Source organism: Sebastes umbrosus, chromosome 14 (genome assembly GCF_015220745.1).
Source record: "Sebastes umbrosus isolate fSebUmb1 chromosome 14, fSebUmb1.pri, whole genome shotgun sequence".
Taxonomy (NCBI): Eukaryota; Metazoa; Chordata; class Actinopteri; order Perciformes; family Sebastidae; genus Sebastes; species Sebastes umbrosus.
Window position 1 is genome coordinate 9,980,118 of NC_051282.1, and position 17,809 is coordinate 9,997,926.

Consider the following 17,809-nt stretch of genomic DNA (forward strand, 5'->3'; position numbering starts at 1 on the left):
GTATTTTTATATTTGGTATATTTTTTTGTACTTTGTACTTTGCACTACTAACTTTTTGACTGTCTTTTACTAACATGTTTTGCACTATGGAACTGTGATGCTGGAAACTTGTATTCCCCTCAGGATCAATAAAGTTACTATCTATCTATCTATCTAGTATGCACTTCATGACATACCTCTATCTATCTATCTATATATCTATGTGATCGAGCGATTCTCACGTGATCTTGTGACATCGCGAGATTCCAGCTGCCATGCAAGGTGAGAGCACTACTAGTCAGCAGTGAATATTAGGCTAATAAGTAGTCTGTAACACAGCAGAAGTAGCCTACTTTTGGCATAAAGGCCAGAGAGGAGATGACTCAAGTAGATCAGATCAAAGTGTTACTCTGATTGAAACTTAAAGTGAAAACTGTTCTTTCATGTCAGAAATATTTCAGAGCTACAGCCATTTGTTGTACTTTGTGTTTAGTGCTAATTAGCAAACTTTAGCCTACTAACACACTAAACTAAGATGGTGACCATGGTAAAAAGGTTAGCATGCTGACACACTAAACTAAGATGGTGATGATGGTAAAAACATTAGTATGCTGACACACTAAACTAAGATGGGGACCATTGTAAAAAGGTTATCATGCTAACACACTAAACTAAGATGGTGATGATGGTAAAAAGGTTAGCATACTAACACACTAAACTAAGATGGTGACTATGGTAAAAAGGTTAGCATACTAACACACTAAACTAAGATGGTGACTATGGTAAAAAGGTTAGCATACTAACACACTAAACTAAGATGGTGACCATGGTAAAAAGGTTAGCATACTAACACACTAAACTAAGATGGTGACTATGGTAAAAAGGTTAGCATACTAACACACTAAACTAAGATGGTGACTATGGTAAAAAGGTTAGCATACTAACACACTAAACTAAGATGGTGATGATGGTAAAAAGGTTAGCATACTAACACACTAAACTAAGATGGTGATGATGGTAAAAAGGTTAGCATACTAACACACTAAACTAAGATGGTGACCATGGTAAAAAGGTTAGCATACTAACACACTAAACTAAGATGGTGACTATGGTAAAAAGGTTAGCATGCTAACACACTAAACTAAGATGGTGACCATGGTAAAAAGGTTAGCATACTAACACACTAAACTAAGATGGTGACTATGGTAAAAAGGTTAGCATACTAACACACTAAACTAAGATGGTGACCATGGTAAAAAGGTTAGCATGCTAACACACTAAACTAAGATGGTGACCATGGTAAAAAGGTTAGCATGCTAACACACTAAACTAAGATGGTGACCATGGTAAAAAGGTTAGCATACTAACACACTAAACTAAGATGGTGACCATGGTAAAAAGGTTAGCATACTAACACACTAAACTAAGATGGTGACTATGGTAAAAAGGTTAGCATACTAACACACTAAACTAAGATGGTGACCATGGTAAAAAGGTTAGCATACTAACACACTAAACTAAGATGGTGACCATGGTAAAAAGGTTAGCATGCTAACACACTAAACTAAGATGGTGACGATGGTGAACATTATATCTGCCAAACATCAGCATGTTAGCATGTTGGTGTTAGCTTAAGTACAGCCTCAACAGAGCTGCTAGCTAGCGTAGCATGCAGACTTGTTAAATAAAAGCATGGAACATTTCAGTTAGCTTTAACTACTCTTTTAATTTGCCTTGTCTCTGTATTGTTTTCTCCTTACTGGGAAGCAGTTTGTGCTACATGCGTCATTCATTGCTATATTTAATTTTAACATTATTATTATTATATTAACACTTGAGCCATATAGAAAATGTTACATAAATTTCTCTGGGTAGATTGATGCCAAAGCAAAGAAAAATCACTCAAGATCTTATTGAAATGTGCAGTGAAACAATGCTGAAAGAGTAAAATGGCTGTATGAGTGAGTGAGTAAGCAGTGTGTGTGTGTGTGTGTGTGTGTGTGTGTGTGCTGGTGTCTCTTGCAATCACTGAGGAATGTGTGTGTTTGCCCGTGAGTGTGTGTGTGCGCACAGCTGCAGCCCTACCAAGGGCCTCCGCTCCACCAACAAAGAGCTGGAAGCTGGAGCCACTGGGGAACACCACACACACACTCCCCTCCTCTCCTTCGCCTCCATTCTCCACACAGCGGCCAGGTCAAAGGTCAGCATGTGTGTGTGTGTGTGTGTGTGTGTGCACATGTGTGTGTCTGCTTTGGGGGTGCCTCCAGCTCCTCCACCCCCTCATTGTCATGGTGACAGCAAAGCAGTCGAGCCAAGATCAGCAGAGCAACCTCATAGCTTCTCCCTCTGTTTAACACATTATGAAGTGTGTGTGATTCTGAGTGTGTAGCTCTGAGTGTGTGTGTGATGCCTGTAGCCGACAGAAAGATATAGGTCAGTCAAGAGAAACAGAGCAGTGAGGCATGGGCGGGAAACTGCAGGGTGTGTGTTAGTGTCATGCGTGTTTGTGTGTGTGTGATAGCATGATGGTCAGCTCTGTGTGCCTGTCACATCGTCTCATTTTCAGCTCCCCCATCCCCCCACGGCAGACACACTGAATTCTGTGGGAGATGAAACGAGACGCAGATTTTCCTTTCAAGGTCATTCAAATGCATCACACTGCTTTGTGTGTGTGTATGTGTGCTTGAATTGATTGCGGGGGCTGATTGGCGCCTCCAGCACTGACTGCAGGGAAACTTGATCAGGATGCCACTAAAAATACCTCTTCCTGCCTCTCAGCGAGGGCCTGTGACATCACATCCTGTCCTCATGAATGAACACAGTAACCGTGGTCAGTAGCCTAAATATCCCTCCTTCCTTTTTCTTAACACCTTCTTTGATCTCTGAGGCACTAAACGGCTGCAGAGTGTTATTTAAACTTCTCTCCATCTTAAAAAAGAAACAGACTCGTGACAATCCGTAGGAAATGGGCTCACTTTTTGATTTGGTCGACGTTTTTCCAGATAAATATATCTTAAAGCTGTATTAACTGACATTTTGGCTACTTGGGGGCAGCAGAGCAATCTGTAAACACAACAATGACATATTATCTCCTCATAAAGTTGGCTAAGAGTGGTGTCATTACATATCGAGCAGGCACGGAGCAACATAAGCTTTCATTAGGAGGCATATGTGTTGATGAATATAAGTGCAATATTCACACTCGTTTAGCTCCGTTCCAGCTCCTTAGGAGAATATTTGGTTCTTTAGCTGCTAAATGCTCCTTTATATATGTTCACCAGCTTGCTGCTAACTTTGTCTGCCTGCTGTTTGGTGCTGAGCTGGTCGTGTACAGTGGGTTTATCAGAGCTTTGGGCTGAAAACAGCTGCTGATGAGAGCGATGAGAGTGAACAAAATCAATGCAATTATGGGCTGGAAAACCAAAATAATGAGCTGAAAGATGCTAAAACACTGTGTAGAGTTGAGGGGAACTGCAGAATCAGGTGATAATTCTCAGTGAATTCGTAAGAGTGAACAATTTCACTTGCACATAGTCGTTTGATCCATTGTTAATATAAAAATATTGATTAGAGCAGCCCGCGACCCGACCCCGGATAATCAGTTGAAGATGGATGGATGGATGATCAGAGCAGCTTTAAACATGATCATGTTGTAAACTACACAGTGATGTGTACCAGAAGACCACATGCTGTCTGTAGGTGTTCCTTTTTTAATCATAATGTGTGAACATTTTCATATTTTCAGTCTTTAAAACTGTCTGTTACAACTTATACAACCTGTTCAGTGTCATTCAGTTATAATAGATGTATGCATTACTATAACATATGACCAACAGTACCTGTAGACCACCCAATACACCTGAACCTTGTCCTCCATATATTACTAGTATTATTGTTACTGTGGGAGTAGCAGTATAAGTACCAGTAACATATCTAACACAATTTTATTTTACATTGAAATATAATATTTATTTCACTGTAGTGCTGCAGGAATGAGTCCTAAAACCTGGAAATGAGTTAGTATTTTAGCACCTCAGGTTCCCTCGTCTCAAAGTCAGTGGGTTTATAGTTAGATGTCAGAAATAAGGTCTGTGGTTAAAACAAGCTGGAGAGTTTTGTTCTATGATATCAAATATGTCAGTAACTATCCCACTGGTGAATTTTGAAGCTTTTACATGTCTCAAAAAGGCGGTTGCTAACAAGTGGCTAAATGAGACTACTAAACGTCGTCACGCCAAACACTAGTCCGCCTTTATCTTAGCAGTGGTGACGTGAAGTCATATGCCGTTATAACGTTAGCTTTTTACTTCGGGCGATTGCATTCACACTTCAAAAATCATAAAAGTGGTGTTCATTTGTGGAGAGATTATCTTGCTGAACAAAACCTACTTACCTAACTTCTCATAAACATTTGTTTGCCACAGAGTTTATTTTTCTAAAACCCGATGGAAAAATCCCATTGTCTTTTTGTCGAGGGAACCAGGTCGATGCTAACTTCCGGGTTGGCATAGTATTGTACCGTTTTTGTATAGTGTATGTATGTCAAATATACTGCACATGCATTACACATAACACTAAGTATATTTCATTTACTAATCATTATTATTACTACTTACACCTATCTGTGATTATATACAGTTCACGTATCATATCATGTATTTATTTGAATAGTTTTTAATGTGTTTTCTTAGCCTACCTCTGTATCTACATCCCCCCTGGAGATCAATACAGTCTTAACTAACACAGTATATGTTGAATTACTTCCAGGTCTGCTGCCTGTGTGTGTGTGTACGGTCCTGCTGTGTCTCATCACTCCTGGAGTCTAAAGGAGCTCTGTTGCTCCACCCACTGGCGACAGCTGCAAACTACACCGGTCAGTCACATCATCCACCCTCTTATGAAACATTTTCATTGTCACACACCCACACACATTAACACCGGGAGCAGCACATGTGTACCCACAACGGATGGACACATGCACACACACACACACACACACACACACACACACACACACACACACACACACACACACACACACACACATAGAGGGTACATTTAGTTGAGCTGGCAGGTGTTGCTGGTCATTGCCACCACTTTCCTGTTGTATCCCCTGGGTCCCCTTCTTCCTCTCCCCCTCTCTACCTCTCCCATTTTTTCTCTCTCTCTCTCTCTCTCTCTCTCTCTCACCCTTTCATCTTCTCCTCTGTGTCTCGCTCGCTCCCTTCCTCTCTCCTCAGCTTTTCATCTCGCTTTATCTCGCTTCATGGGCAATAAGGAGTTTTAGATGCTAATGATATGCCCTCTTGCAACAAAGGGTTGGAGGCCCCCTTACAGAGCCTCTCTGGACACGCACGCACACACACACACACACACACACACACACACACACACACACACACACACACACACGTCCAGCAGTAACACCAGCTGTTCTCTGTTGGCCTCTTATTACATAGACCCCTTGAAAGATTTAGCTGCTCTGCTGCTTTTTCATTTTACACACACATGCATACAGTACACACACACACACACACACACACACACATATATAAAAACACACACTTTTGTTTAACAAGCATGGACAGACGCAGTTGAAAATATTTTTGTAATTTTGAAGATTTTAGGGTGAAATGTCATCGATATGACTGATTTTAAAGTAAATTTGTTTTGTGTTTTTTTTTTTTTTTTCATTGGTTTTAATCTCCTGCTGTGAATAATTGATGATTGAGAACGGATAATGGAAGACAGCATGTGTGTGACAGACACACACCATCTGCTGACACACACACACACACACACACACACAGTGGGATCATTAACATCTGGTGCAGATGGCCATCTTAAACACACTGACCAGTCACCCCTCTGAGCCAAAGCAGGGGGTACACTGGTTTGAGCCCAGTATACAGACAGATAAAGTAGATCTACCTTATGATAGTGTTTGCCTACAGCTTTAATGTGCTCATTGACACCCATTTCTGTCTTTTTTAAGGGGTTACAGGGGGTCTTTAGGGGGAGATAGCAGGTCAACAGTAGATGTCACATAGAAGTGGTGTACATCATCTGAAAGCTGAGAACCTGAAGATCAATTTGAGATGCAGCTCAGAACTGTGTGTCAAGTTGTTGTGTATAAAGGCTTAGAACGCTATGATTGAAGCATATAATGGCAGTTCACATGCTCTATTATGTCTCATAAGTTGTTGCAGCAATTTTTGGGTTGATACCATTTGTTACATAGATTTGGTGCTAAATTGAACTATTTTTTACAACTCGAGAAGTGATAAAAATGATCAATAATCCCTCCAAAATACCACATTAAGACACAAAGTCCTCGAGGAACACCATAGAAAAAGCCATGCTGTGATTTGGTTTCAAAAACTTTTGACATTTGGAGATTTCTCTAAGAATTGCATTATTCAGCGATTGGATGGCGAGCACTTCTGTTCTGGGAACTGCTCAGAAACCCCCTTATTGTCAATCTAGCTAGGAAAGCCATCCATCCTCTGAATGCTTTAGGTCTGTAGGTTTTGGCTTTAAAGTTTCATGAAGCTGTGATTATCCTAGAGGTCACCACAGGTCATTTTATACAGTGAGGTCAAGTTTAAAAAAATGGTCTCACTACAATGAAATGGCTACTATGGGGACTAACAACATCACACATGAATACAATTGGGCTCATTGGATCCACGAAAGTCTCAGCTTTACAGTAATACTCAATTTATGCTATTCCAAGATTGTTTAGGGACCCATTGTGCAGGAATTTTCAAACACATCATTTTTAGAATAGGCAAAAATAACACATTTATACTGCATTCAAAAAACTGTGTTATTTGCTCCAAACTGCATGTGATTATCATAAAGTGGGCATGTCTGTAAGGGGGAGACTCGTGGGTACCCATAGAACCCATTTTCATTCACATATCTTGAGGTGAGATTTCAAAGCAGACTGTCTCTCAGTTCTGCCCCTTCCTGCTGGATGACAGAACTGCACCTGTTGGAGGGGGTTGAGGCTGAATTAACCCCAGAAATGTGATATACGTATTTACAATATCAGAAGTACAGACCTGGAGTAAAACTAGCTTATCAATATACATTTTTCTAACTCAAATGGGTGCTAGTTTGTGCTAGTGCTAGTATAAAATACTGTAACAGTTTCAAATTCATCCACATGTTAGTGATCCATACTGCTGCCCCATATTTCTACAGGAATATATATATTGCTTTTCTAATGGAAAAATCCCATTGGCTTTTTGTCGAGGGAACCAGGGCGATGCTAACTTCCTGGTTGGCCTACAAAAATACATCATCCCTGGAGAACTCTATACAGTCTACACCATATGTGTTTAAACTGTTCTGGGATGTTTTAAATGATTTCTGTACATTGAGAGCTAGAACATCTTTGAAAGTTTTCCCTATTTTCTCATGAACGTTTGTACTTGTAATGTATTAAGTATGCAGACCTAGATCGACAAGCTGATTAAACCATTAAAACAACAATTTGATAGTGTTGTGCTGCCTTGTCGGAAGTACCAGCACACTTTCTTCGCTGAGTGAAAGAGGACTCATCAGGTTTCCCTTCAAAGAAATAGAAACGTTCCTCTGTCGTATGAGTCATCAGACTAAGTGCAGTGCAGACTAAATATTTTAATGTTTATACTATGTGTATAGTGAGCTCAACAGAACAGTGTGTCGTGATATTTCACTGCACTTATGGCTTTAATTGTTAACAACAGTTGCACAAGTAGAAGATGCAGAAATGAAACTCTAGGGGTGGTAGTGCTCAGGGGATTTTCCCATGTAAAAGTTTTACTTTTAATTATTAATGCAAACCGCATCATTCCCCATTAAACGACTTCCTGTTTTACTTCTAAAATGATACAGTGAGTTTTTCCCTGCATGACTGAGCGGGACATTTAGAGGTCTATAGTGTATATAAGCTAGAACAAACAATTCACTATGAGGTGATATATTGTGAAATCAGGTCAGTGTATGAAAGAAGAGTTAAAGTCTTGACCCACACTCATTCAACATGTTCCATTTCCTCTCAACAACAACGTGGTCTCTTCACAGACGAACCACAGACACAGGCAAATTCCTTTTACATTAAAAAGTGTGACTAACCCAGTTATCTGTGCGTAACCAAAGAAACGGGAGGAAAACAAGACAGAAACTGGACTGTGTCACACGCTTTCTGCTCACACACACACACACACACACACACACACACAGAGAGAGTCTCTCAGGTTGTCTCCTCTCCCTTATGTAACAGCTTGCTAGTACGGTCCAGGTTATCAGCTTACAATCAGATGAGCCAAGAAAGGAATAACTCCCCCCCTCTCTCTCAACCCCCATCTCTCCTTCGTCCTCCTTCCTCTATTGTCCTATAAGCTTTCTGCAACAAAGAGGAGGAAAAGGGAGGGTGAACCAGAAAGACTTTGCAGAGGTAGAGAGAGAGAAAACAAGACAGGGGGAAAGGTAGAATATAAAGAAAGGGAGCGGGGGAAGCGAGGGATTTACAGCCGGTCTGTGACCAGAGTCTCCTTATAAGGCAATCCAGTGCAGGTGATTACCTGCAGCCCTCAGCCAATCACTGTGCAGCAAGTTATCTACCTGCAAATGCCTAATCTCCCTGTTCTACTACCCAGAACAGACACACACCTAGACACACACTGAACATTTCCATATCTATGTGTAGAGCTATGACACTAGAGCAGGGGTGTCAAACTCATTTTAGTTCACATACAGCCCAGTTTGATCTAAAGTGGGCCGGACCAGTAAAACCAATACATAGTAGTAAAATAAAAATAACAACACCTCCAAAGTGTTCCTTTTCTTTTAAGTGCAACATTGCTGATGTATATAGTATGTTATTGCACACTTGCTAATGTGTATAGTGGGTAATTCTATGTTTATAATTTAGATTTTTTTATGCTAGTTGTAGTAGTCAGGTATGTTTATAGTGTATTCCAATATTCTTTATATTTTGTATTCTATGGATATATTTCTCTAGTGTTAACATGTACATCTATCTATCCATCTATCCATCTATCTACCTGAGATGACTCGCTGATCTCTCAGATATGACAAAAAAACAGGCTGCTGTTTCCTCAGACCTTCTAACAATTCATTTATCTTCTCTGTTCTCACTTGACCTTGCAAGTTCTTGTTTTTTTTTGCCATGATGAGTCTGATAGTGGTGCCGAATATTATACTCTTTGAGTGCTGAAAGGTGCTGTGAACACACTAAGCACACTGGTTTCCCATTTACCTCTGTGAAGAATAGGAACTAGTCCGTTTCTCTTGAAAAAACCCGACATTCCTCTCCTGCATGAACAGCAGCCTGTACGCTTGACAGTGTTGTGTCACATAGCCTGTACGTAAGCTCGTGGAATCTACAATAGGAATAGCAGTGCATTTTATTGAAAAATTCAAATGAATGACTTCTCTGCAATTTTCACACTTTGCAAAGTCATCCAGTGGGCCGGATTGGACCCTTTGGCGCCCGGTTCTGGCCCTCGGGCCGTATGTTTGACCCCCCTGCACTAGAGGGAATAGCTGATGGTTTCGTAAAGATCTTTTACAGTTGCTTACACTGGATGTCTTCCCAGCACATCAGCACACTCCCTGGTTGTCTCTAGCTACACATCTGTACATACAGTATATGTGTGTGTGGGTGTGTGTGTGCGTGTGTGTGGATGGTTATGTAACAGCACAAGGAAAGCGCGGTGCCTCTTGACCTACATTTTTGGGGTTTGACTCGATCCCACTGCTTAGGGAATCCCACATCATTAGCTGTAACACACTCACACACACACACATCTTCTCCTCATGCTTATGGCTTCATCCTTAGTTTATTTATTTCCTCGTATCCTCTTCCAGTGAAAAAATACCTTGAGCCAGTCCTTTAAAACAAGCGCTTCCTCTTTAACCCCTCGACAGAGAGTGAACGTGTGCACACGGTGAAGGAGTGGAGGGAGCGCAACTAGGCCACGGCTTTGTGCAAATCTTGTGGTCAGTGTAACAATGCAGAGGGAGCGGAAAAGCCTGGAGAGAGGGAGGGAGTGGCGGAGGGAGGGAGAGAGAAAGGGGGGTAGGGAGGGGTGTTTTATTTGGGCACACTGCTGCCAAACAGGCTTGTTAACCAACACACACACACACACACACACACACACACAGACACACAGATGGTGGAGTTGGTTGCCATGCCAGAGAAACATACCAAAGTCTAGGAGACGACAAGGAAAGAGTAAAGGAGAGAGGCAAAAGAGGAGACTAGCCGAGTCTGTAGGACCCGTCGGCCATTACATCACCTCCTGTTTCCTCTGGAGATGTGTGTGTGTGTGTGTGTGTGTATGTGTGTGTGTGTCGGGCTGGCGGAGACGGGGAGGGGTGAGGCCGGGGAAGAGGAAGAGGAGGAGGAGGATCATGAATGAATCCACCTGATATCCATGTCTGTCCCCTTCTTTGTCACTCTCAGCTCCACCTAATTTTTCTGCATTTATTCTTCTCCTGCCTTCTCTCTCTCTCTGCGTCTCTTCTTATCTTTCTCTCCCTGACCATAAAAGCCTGGGGCGTGGAGTTGAGGTTAGGTGGTGGGAGTGTAGTCAACGAAGGTCACGCTCAGATAAACAAACTGCCAGGAATGACCGATGCCTGAATTAGAATCTGTTTATTAATTTCCTGTTGTGTTAGATAGCACATTCCTCAGATAATACAGGGACAAGCAGTTCAGAGGAGTGATACTGGATTTATTCCATGGCTCACGTCTCTTTTTGTACGTTTTGTGGAAGTTTTAGCCATGCTAGCGGCATGCTCTATGGATGGCAATGTTGGTCTGTTGTTCTTTGGTCCATATCTCAACACCTAGATGGATTAGCATTACATTTGGCACACATATCCATGGTGATAAGAGGATTAATCTCTGACTTTTCATTTAGCGCAACCAGCAGGTCAAAGTTCATCCAGTGAGATATCTTGACATCTACTGGATGGACTGGAGCAACTTTTGGTTCATGTTCCCTTCAGGATGAACTGTAATAACTTTGGTCCCATCAACCGTGAACATGGAGGACAATACATGATAAACATATAGTGCCTCACAGAGTCAGGCGTGGCTGCAGAGTCTTGTTAAAATACAAACCTTGTAGTATCAAAGGATCAGTTTGTAACAATTAGGGAGATCTATTGGCAGAAATGGAATATGATATTAATAACTATGTTTTCTTTAGTGTATAATCACCTGAAAATAAAAATGGTGTTTTTGTACTTTAGAGTGAGCCGTTTATATCTACATAGGGAGCGAGTCCTCTCGTCGCAGAGTCTGCCACGTTTCTACAGTAGCCCAGAACAGACAAACCAAAATCTGTTAACTTTTCCTGCTTGGGCCTGAGTCGATAACGTTACTCGCTCCCATCACCGCCGCCGCTCTCTCTCTCTCTTGCTTCACCACTCACTTCCCACGTACATACAAACTCTATGCACTGGCTCTAATCCAGATGACCTACGCTACTTTTACAACGACTGGCTCTAGAGAGGGCCATTCGCGTTTTCGCGTCGTCGGCCGCCGTAGCTCTCCAACGCGCTTCGCACACAGGAGAGGCTTCAGTTGGTTGCAATCTCCTCACCTCACCGCTAGATACCGCCAGATCCTACACACTTGACCTTTAAGCCTTGAAACCTTGAGATTAAATGCAGCTAACAACAACACATTAGTTGAGAAGACGGCGGGTGACAGCAATGTTTGTGAGGGAATATATTTTTGAGGATTGATGTGGCAAAAACCGGTTAATGACAGCGAGCAGGGCACGACATTTATGCAGCTCTAATTCTCAGGGAAAATTTTAATGAAACTAAAACGGGGAACTCTAATATGCTGTTGGTCCACTTTGGAAAAAACAGAACTGGTATGCTGATGACAGCTAAACAGCCTCACCAGGCTGTTGTCCTCATGACTGACATGAACTCTGATAAAAGGAAACATGGTACAAACAGCGTTAGTCTGCCCAGATATGGTTTCCTGTGCTCTATCAGTGCCACTGTCTGAGCTTGTACAGCAGTTGTGTGTGTGTCTATACCTGCAGACTGTTATACCTTATATGGTACCCTATAGTGAATTTAACAGGAAGTCCCTCTCTGTGTGACAAACAGCGACAACCTTGTGGTTTCAGCTGTAGGAGGCAGCACCGAGCAGCATCAGCTGCAGCCCACACAGCCTCAGCTTTAGGAAGTGGTATGTGAGTGCTGACTTTCATTTCTACTAATTTCATTACACATACACAAACAAATATGGTATTATTTCATGCTTCATCCTACACAGGGCTATGAGATAGTTGAACAGGAAGTGGAGGCTTTTATTTTGCTGATTCATTCAAAGACATCTCTGATTTGATGATTTTGATGTAAAATTGAGAAGTTTAAACTCACAACCTTTGTACACTTGTGACTAACACTCACTGGCATAAAGTACACAATCACACACACACACACACACACACACACACTTCTTCTTCTTCTGTCTGAGAAGGAAACTGGAACGTCCTCCTCTGCAGTTTCCAGTTACTGAAACATAAATGAAAGAGAAGTGAAATCTCTCGAGCTGTGAATTCCCCTGTAATAGCACACATACACACACACACACACACACAATCATAGGAAGGCACATGCACAGTCAAAAAGACACACTGTTCATCACTGACACATATATGTACTTGGAAGTAATGTAGGGGCTTGCAAATAGGAACCTAAGGGGACACACACACATCATTTCACAGTCCTTAGGGGATGAAGCTGATCTCCATGAGACAACATCCCATGTGACCGGTCTTGCATTCCTCAGATTGTTGTCATGTGACAAACTTAAAGATTTCCTTTTATGGATGTCAGTGTTTAACAGGAGGGCGTGGCCTCACTAATACACACCCAGGTCAACAAATACACACACACACACACACACACAAACAAAGAATGCCTATAACTGCACAACACAACACCTCACACACTCCTGCCAACTCAAACACAAACAGACCCACGGAGACAGACAAAAGGGGTGAAGGAGTTGTGAAATCAGGCTGGCAGCACTGTCATCCTCCTCCAAGTCACACAGTCACTTCACAGGTACACTCAGACTCAGATTGCTTTATGAGTGTGTCGTCATAATCAGGTTTCACTGTGCTCGCCCTGTGTCAAAATTTCCTAAAGCTGTGCATTTATTTGCCGGCCATCTCAGAACCCTTCGGCTATTGGTCTGATGACGGATAAGCCTCTGGGGGCAAAGAGACTTTATTTCTGAGGTTCAGGTGTAGCCAAAGGACATCCGGGCGAAGACTTCCTTTTCCGTACGCTGCTCATTGTTTACAGTCCGATTAGCAACTTCAGACGCGAGACTGGAGTTGGAGTTGAGAGAAGAAGTGTACGACGGGATTGTTTCACAAGTTGCCAGTTCACAAGCTAATTTAAAACCAATAAAAAGCCAAATAGTCATCAACGATAGCCGGTCGGTTCCGAGATTGCATTTCGGCCGATGCGTCCCGCCTCTTTTGCTCTCCAGACGGACTGTTTACTTGCATTCAACCAAAGCCTGCTCGAACGTGATTGGTCAATACCACTCGGACTACAAATGGAAACCAGAACGCTTCCGATGCCAAAATCTTCTTGTCTCGTTGCCTACAGATTCACATACAGATGTGATTCACATACAGATGTGAATGCAGAATCTGTTTATAGAGATTAATTATCACCCTGAGATATTACTCTCAGGTCTTGGCCAATGCTAAGTTAACACAGTTTATTAGTCAGTGTGTCATCATAATCAGGTTTCACTGTGCTTGCCGGTGTCAAAATGTCCTAAAGCTACTGTATGTATTTGTTTGCTGGTAACAAGGCTGTAGATGGGATGTTAAAAAATTAAATATGGAGGTTTGTCTTCCAATGCATTTTCTCTCTAACCATGTCCTCCAGCTCCTCCGGAGGGTTCCCGAGGCGTTTCCAGGCCAGATGGGATACGTGACCTCGCCGGTGTGTTCTGGCTGCGCCCCCTGGTCTCCTCACAGAAATCCCCTGTTTAGGACGCCTCCCTGAACCACCTCAGCTCTTCAACGTGAAGGAGTATTGGTTCCTCTCCACCTTCTCCATACTGCCAGGCATACAATTTCAGGTGAGGCTTTATGAGATTTACTTATTTGCCTACAATTGGTCAAATTTGCATATATTGAGTCATAATATAGTCATAATGGAGTCAACTCATAAAATGTCCAGCACGTGTACATTTCTGATCATAAACCCTCAGCTCAGCTCTCCCTCCATGTCTCACCCATTACATCACACTGTACTCATATAACAATCTGCTGCACACAACACCATGTACTGCTGCTGCTGCATAGCTCCGAATGGACTTTGTCCGACCCGCGGCTGTAAAGTAAAGCCAGTGTGCCGCGCTAAGCTGAAAGATCGCTGCCATGAGTGATTAAGAGGCTTCTAGTCACACAGTCTGAGCACACTTATAAGCACAGCAGGTATACTACCAACGAGTGACTGGCTCGAATGTGGTAATCGGGAAAGGATGCAAAATCAGGAGGGAGAGGAGTGGAGGAAAACAGGGGAGGAGAGCAGAATAAAAGAGAGGAGGATGAAGGAGAATTGTGCAGAGAGAGAAAGGAGGAAGAGAGGAGAAAATGATGTCAAAAATGAAGACATGACATGTTATAAACTGAAAAGAAAAGATGGAGGAAAGGTGTGGCAGTTTCTTATGAATTCTCTATAGGCTGCACATTTTGCTGCCGGTCTCCGAGAGAGAGCCGGCTCTCCACTTCCTCTTTACCCCACTTCCTGCCTCTGCTGCTGGCCTATGCCCTTATATGGCAGCCGCCGGCAGCCAATCGGCGCAGAGCAGGCAGCTCATTCAAACGGCGAGTGTGAGAGAGAGGAGCAGGGTGGGAACTGCAAACAGAAATGAACAGCATCGCCCTATACAAAACAATATAGCCCACCAACACACACACACACACAAACAAACCTGTCTGCTGACTTAAAACAAAAAAGAGGTGCTACAATACAACAAAGCAAAGCAACGCATGCAGCCTTTACACAGAGATTCAGGGGCACCGGGTGCACGCTGCAGCACCGCATTGGAGTTGTTTTTTGGGTGGCAAACGGAGAGGGTGGGCTCTCGGTTACTATGCAGAGGAAAGGAGGCGATAGGAGAAGAGAGGAGAGGAGAGGAGACAATAGGAGAAGAGAAGAGAGAATAGAGGAAAGGAGGCGATAGGAGAAGAGAGGAGAGGAGAGGAGGCAATAGGAGAAGAGAAGAGAGAATAGAGGAAAGGAGGCGATAGGAGAAGAGAGGAGAGGATAGGAGGAGAGGAGGCAATAGGAGAAGAGAGGAGAGGATAGAGGAGAGGAGGTAATAGGAGAAGAGAGGAGAGGATAGAGGAGAGGAGGAGAAAGATTTCGAGAGCTGAGAGGAGGATGTGGACAGAGGTATGACTTGGCACACTGCTAAAATTCCTCTGACACGTGATGGGATGTTTGTTAGAATAAGATAAAGACATTGAGAGGAAGAGAATGATACAGAGGTATGAATAAGAGAGAGCAGGGAGGCACGACAGGCTACAATGTTATGTAAGGAGCGTCCAAACAGAGCCGAGTGCCATAAGGACTACGGACCAAAGTGCATGGGCGTGTGTAGGTGGCTGACCTCTCTTTACTGCGTTGGAGCTACAGCTGAGGGGGCAGCGATGGGATGAGGAAGATCAGGAAGTAAGAGCAGGGCCGGGGCCAGTCAGAAGGCTGGAAATTCCCCAAAACGAGCCAATCAGAAGGCTGGCAGCTCGTGAAACGAGCCAATCTGAGAGGTGAGCCCTCCCACCAGACAGAGACAGATGGTAGAGGATAGATAAGCCTCCCTAGGTTCACCACCATGCAGGGGGTGAATAAAGAGTGTGTTAATGTGTGTGTGTGCGTCAGTGGGAGATAGAATTAGATACAGAGATAGATAAGTCTGTCACTCTTCTTAGCTTGAGCAGTAGAGATGATTTCTTTTATATTTTTTCCACATACTTTACACAAAAAAGCATGTTCCCTTTTCCTTGTGTAAGACTGTGTGATCATGTGTATATTTCTGTCTTTGCATGCAATAAACACAATCAGGATGTCTGTTCAGTTCTGACATTTCTCCATTAAAGGTTAAGGCGATGGAAGCTGTCATCAGTTTCCAGTGTGCACGACACCTGAAAAAAAACCTCACAACCTTAAAAGGCACCTCAGCCGCTACTTTGGGCCAATAGGAGGACAGAACACCAGGAGGAAGTGAGGTTGGTGCAGAGGAAGGGGATGAGAAGAAGAACAAGAAGAAGAACAAGTAGAAGAAGAAGAAGAAGAGGGCCTGGTTTGTGTGTAACAGAAAAAAAACCCACAACATTTCAGAGAAGCCGCACAGCTTCAAGCGCTGCATGTGGTTATTAGATTTGACTATTACAGAGAAGCTCCCTTTGTTTGAAAACTAGGTTATACACTTCAAGCTCTTGATCAGATTTATCTGTAGTAATCACACAATTTTTTTTTTATTAGCGGAAAACGTTAGCCAGCGCTAGCACATCATCTTTGCTTTAGAGCTACATGCCAGCAGCTGGAGACCAACACGACCTGTGACACACATTTTAAAAGAGGAAGTGCCTGTAAGTTAACTAAAACAACAATACGTGCTTTGTTACTTGAACTACTTGTTGCACTGCTGTGGATGTACTAGTCGTTTGGGGGTGAAACACAATAAAAGCGTTGTGAATGAGAATTTCAATGAGTTTTAAGTTGTGTAAAGTTTAATGAATGACATAAGATGCTGGTCAGGAAGCCATGATGGGGCGTGGCCAATAAAATGTGTGTGTGTGTGAGAAGTGGGGGTTGGAGCTAAGGATCCATTTGGGCCGTAAATGAGAAGCTAATCCAATCGGAGCACGAACAGGCCAGCTGGCAGGCACAACACACACACACACACACAGCTGGTAACTGGCCCGTGCCTTGGAGTCAGACCGTCACCACGGTGACCCACGGATCAATGACGCTGCAGACCACCGATCTACTGGCTGTATCATGGGAGAGTGGGGGTGTGGGGAGGAAGGAGAGGGGGTGAGGCAGGAAGGGGGTGAGGGCAGAGTGGTGAATAGGGCTTCCCTCTCTCAAACTATGACCAGTCACAGATGGCAAACAATCGGTCAGCCAGTCACTTTTCAACAGGCTGCAAAGACGAGAGAGAAAGAGAGGGCGTGAGGAAAGAGGAGAGGATGGAAATGCCTGCTTAGCAAGATGGGGGGGATGGATGAAGAAAGAAAGAAAGAAAGAAGGGGTTGGGTTAGAGAGGAAGACTGCTGCTGGTAGGCAAAAACTTTGAGTCACTGCATCAAAAGCTAAAGCAAAGGTTTGACAAGTACGCTTATTTGCTTTCTTGCCGAGAGTTAATAGGAAGATTGACACAACTCTCAGTCCGCTAAATATGAAGCTATGCAGCTGTTAACTTAGCTTAGCATAAAGACCGGAAACAGGAGAAACACTTAATATGGCTCTGTCTATAGGTAACAAAATCAATCAACACGTTCTACCGGTGTTCTGACAAATAGAGCTACCACTCAGAATGACCTACCGACACGAAGTGCGTATGTGCAGTGCATTTCAGAGACAAAAATAAATATTGGAATAATAAAATCGAGGACATGGCCATAATTATACCTACATTTATAGAGATAGTTGGCCATTCTGATAGATATTTCCTATCTTTTTTTTTTAAAACTCTTTTTTTATTTGAGAACAAAGAACATGAGGTCATCATGGGTGTTCAAAT

General features: G+C 42.9%; 1 long non-coding RNA gene across 2 annotated transcripts; it reads left to right on the plus strand.

Moving 5' to 3' along the window:
• The first annotated feature begins 4,744 nt into the window (after positions 1-4,744).
• LOC119501055 lies at positions 4,745-16,765 on the plus strand. Of its 2 annotated transcripts, XR_005209748.1 has the most exons (4): positions 4,745-4,852; positions 13,939-14,134; positions 15,700-15,830; positions 16,161-16,765. It is a non-coding gene; the product is annotated as an uncharacterized LOC119501055 (long non-coding RNA). The 2 variants fall into 2 exon arrangements; XR_005209749.1 differs by lacking the exon at positions 15,700-15,830.
• Positions 16,766-17,809: the final 1,044 nt, after the last annotated feature.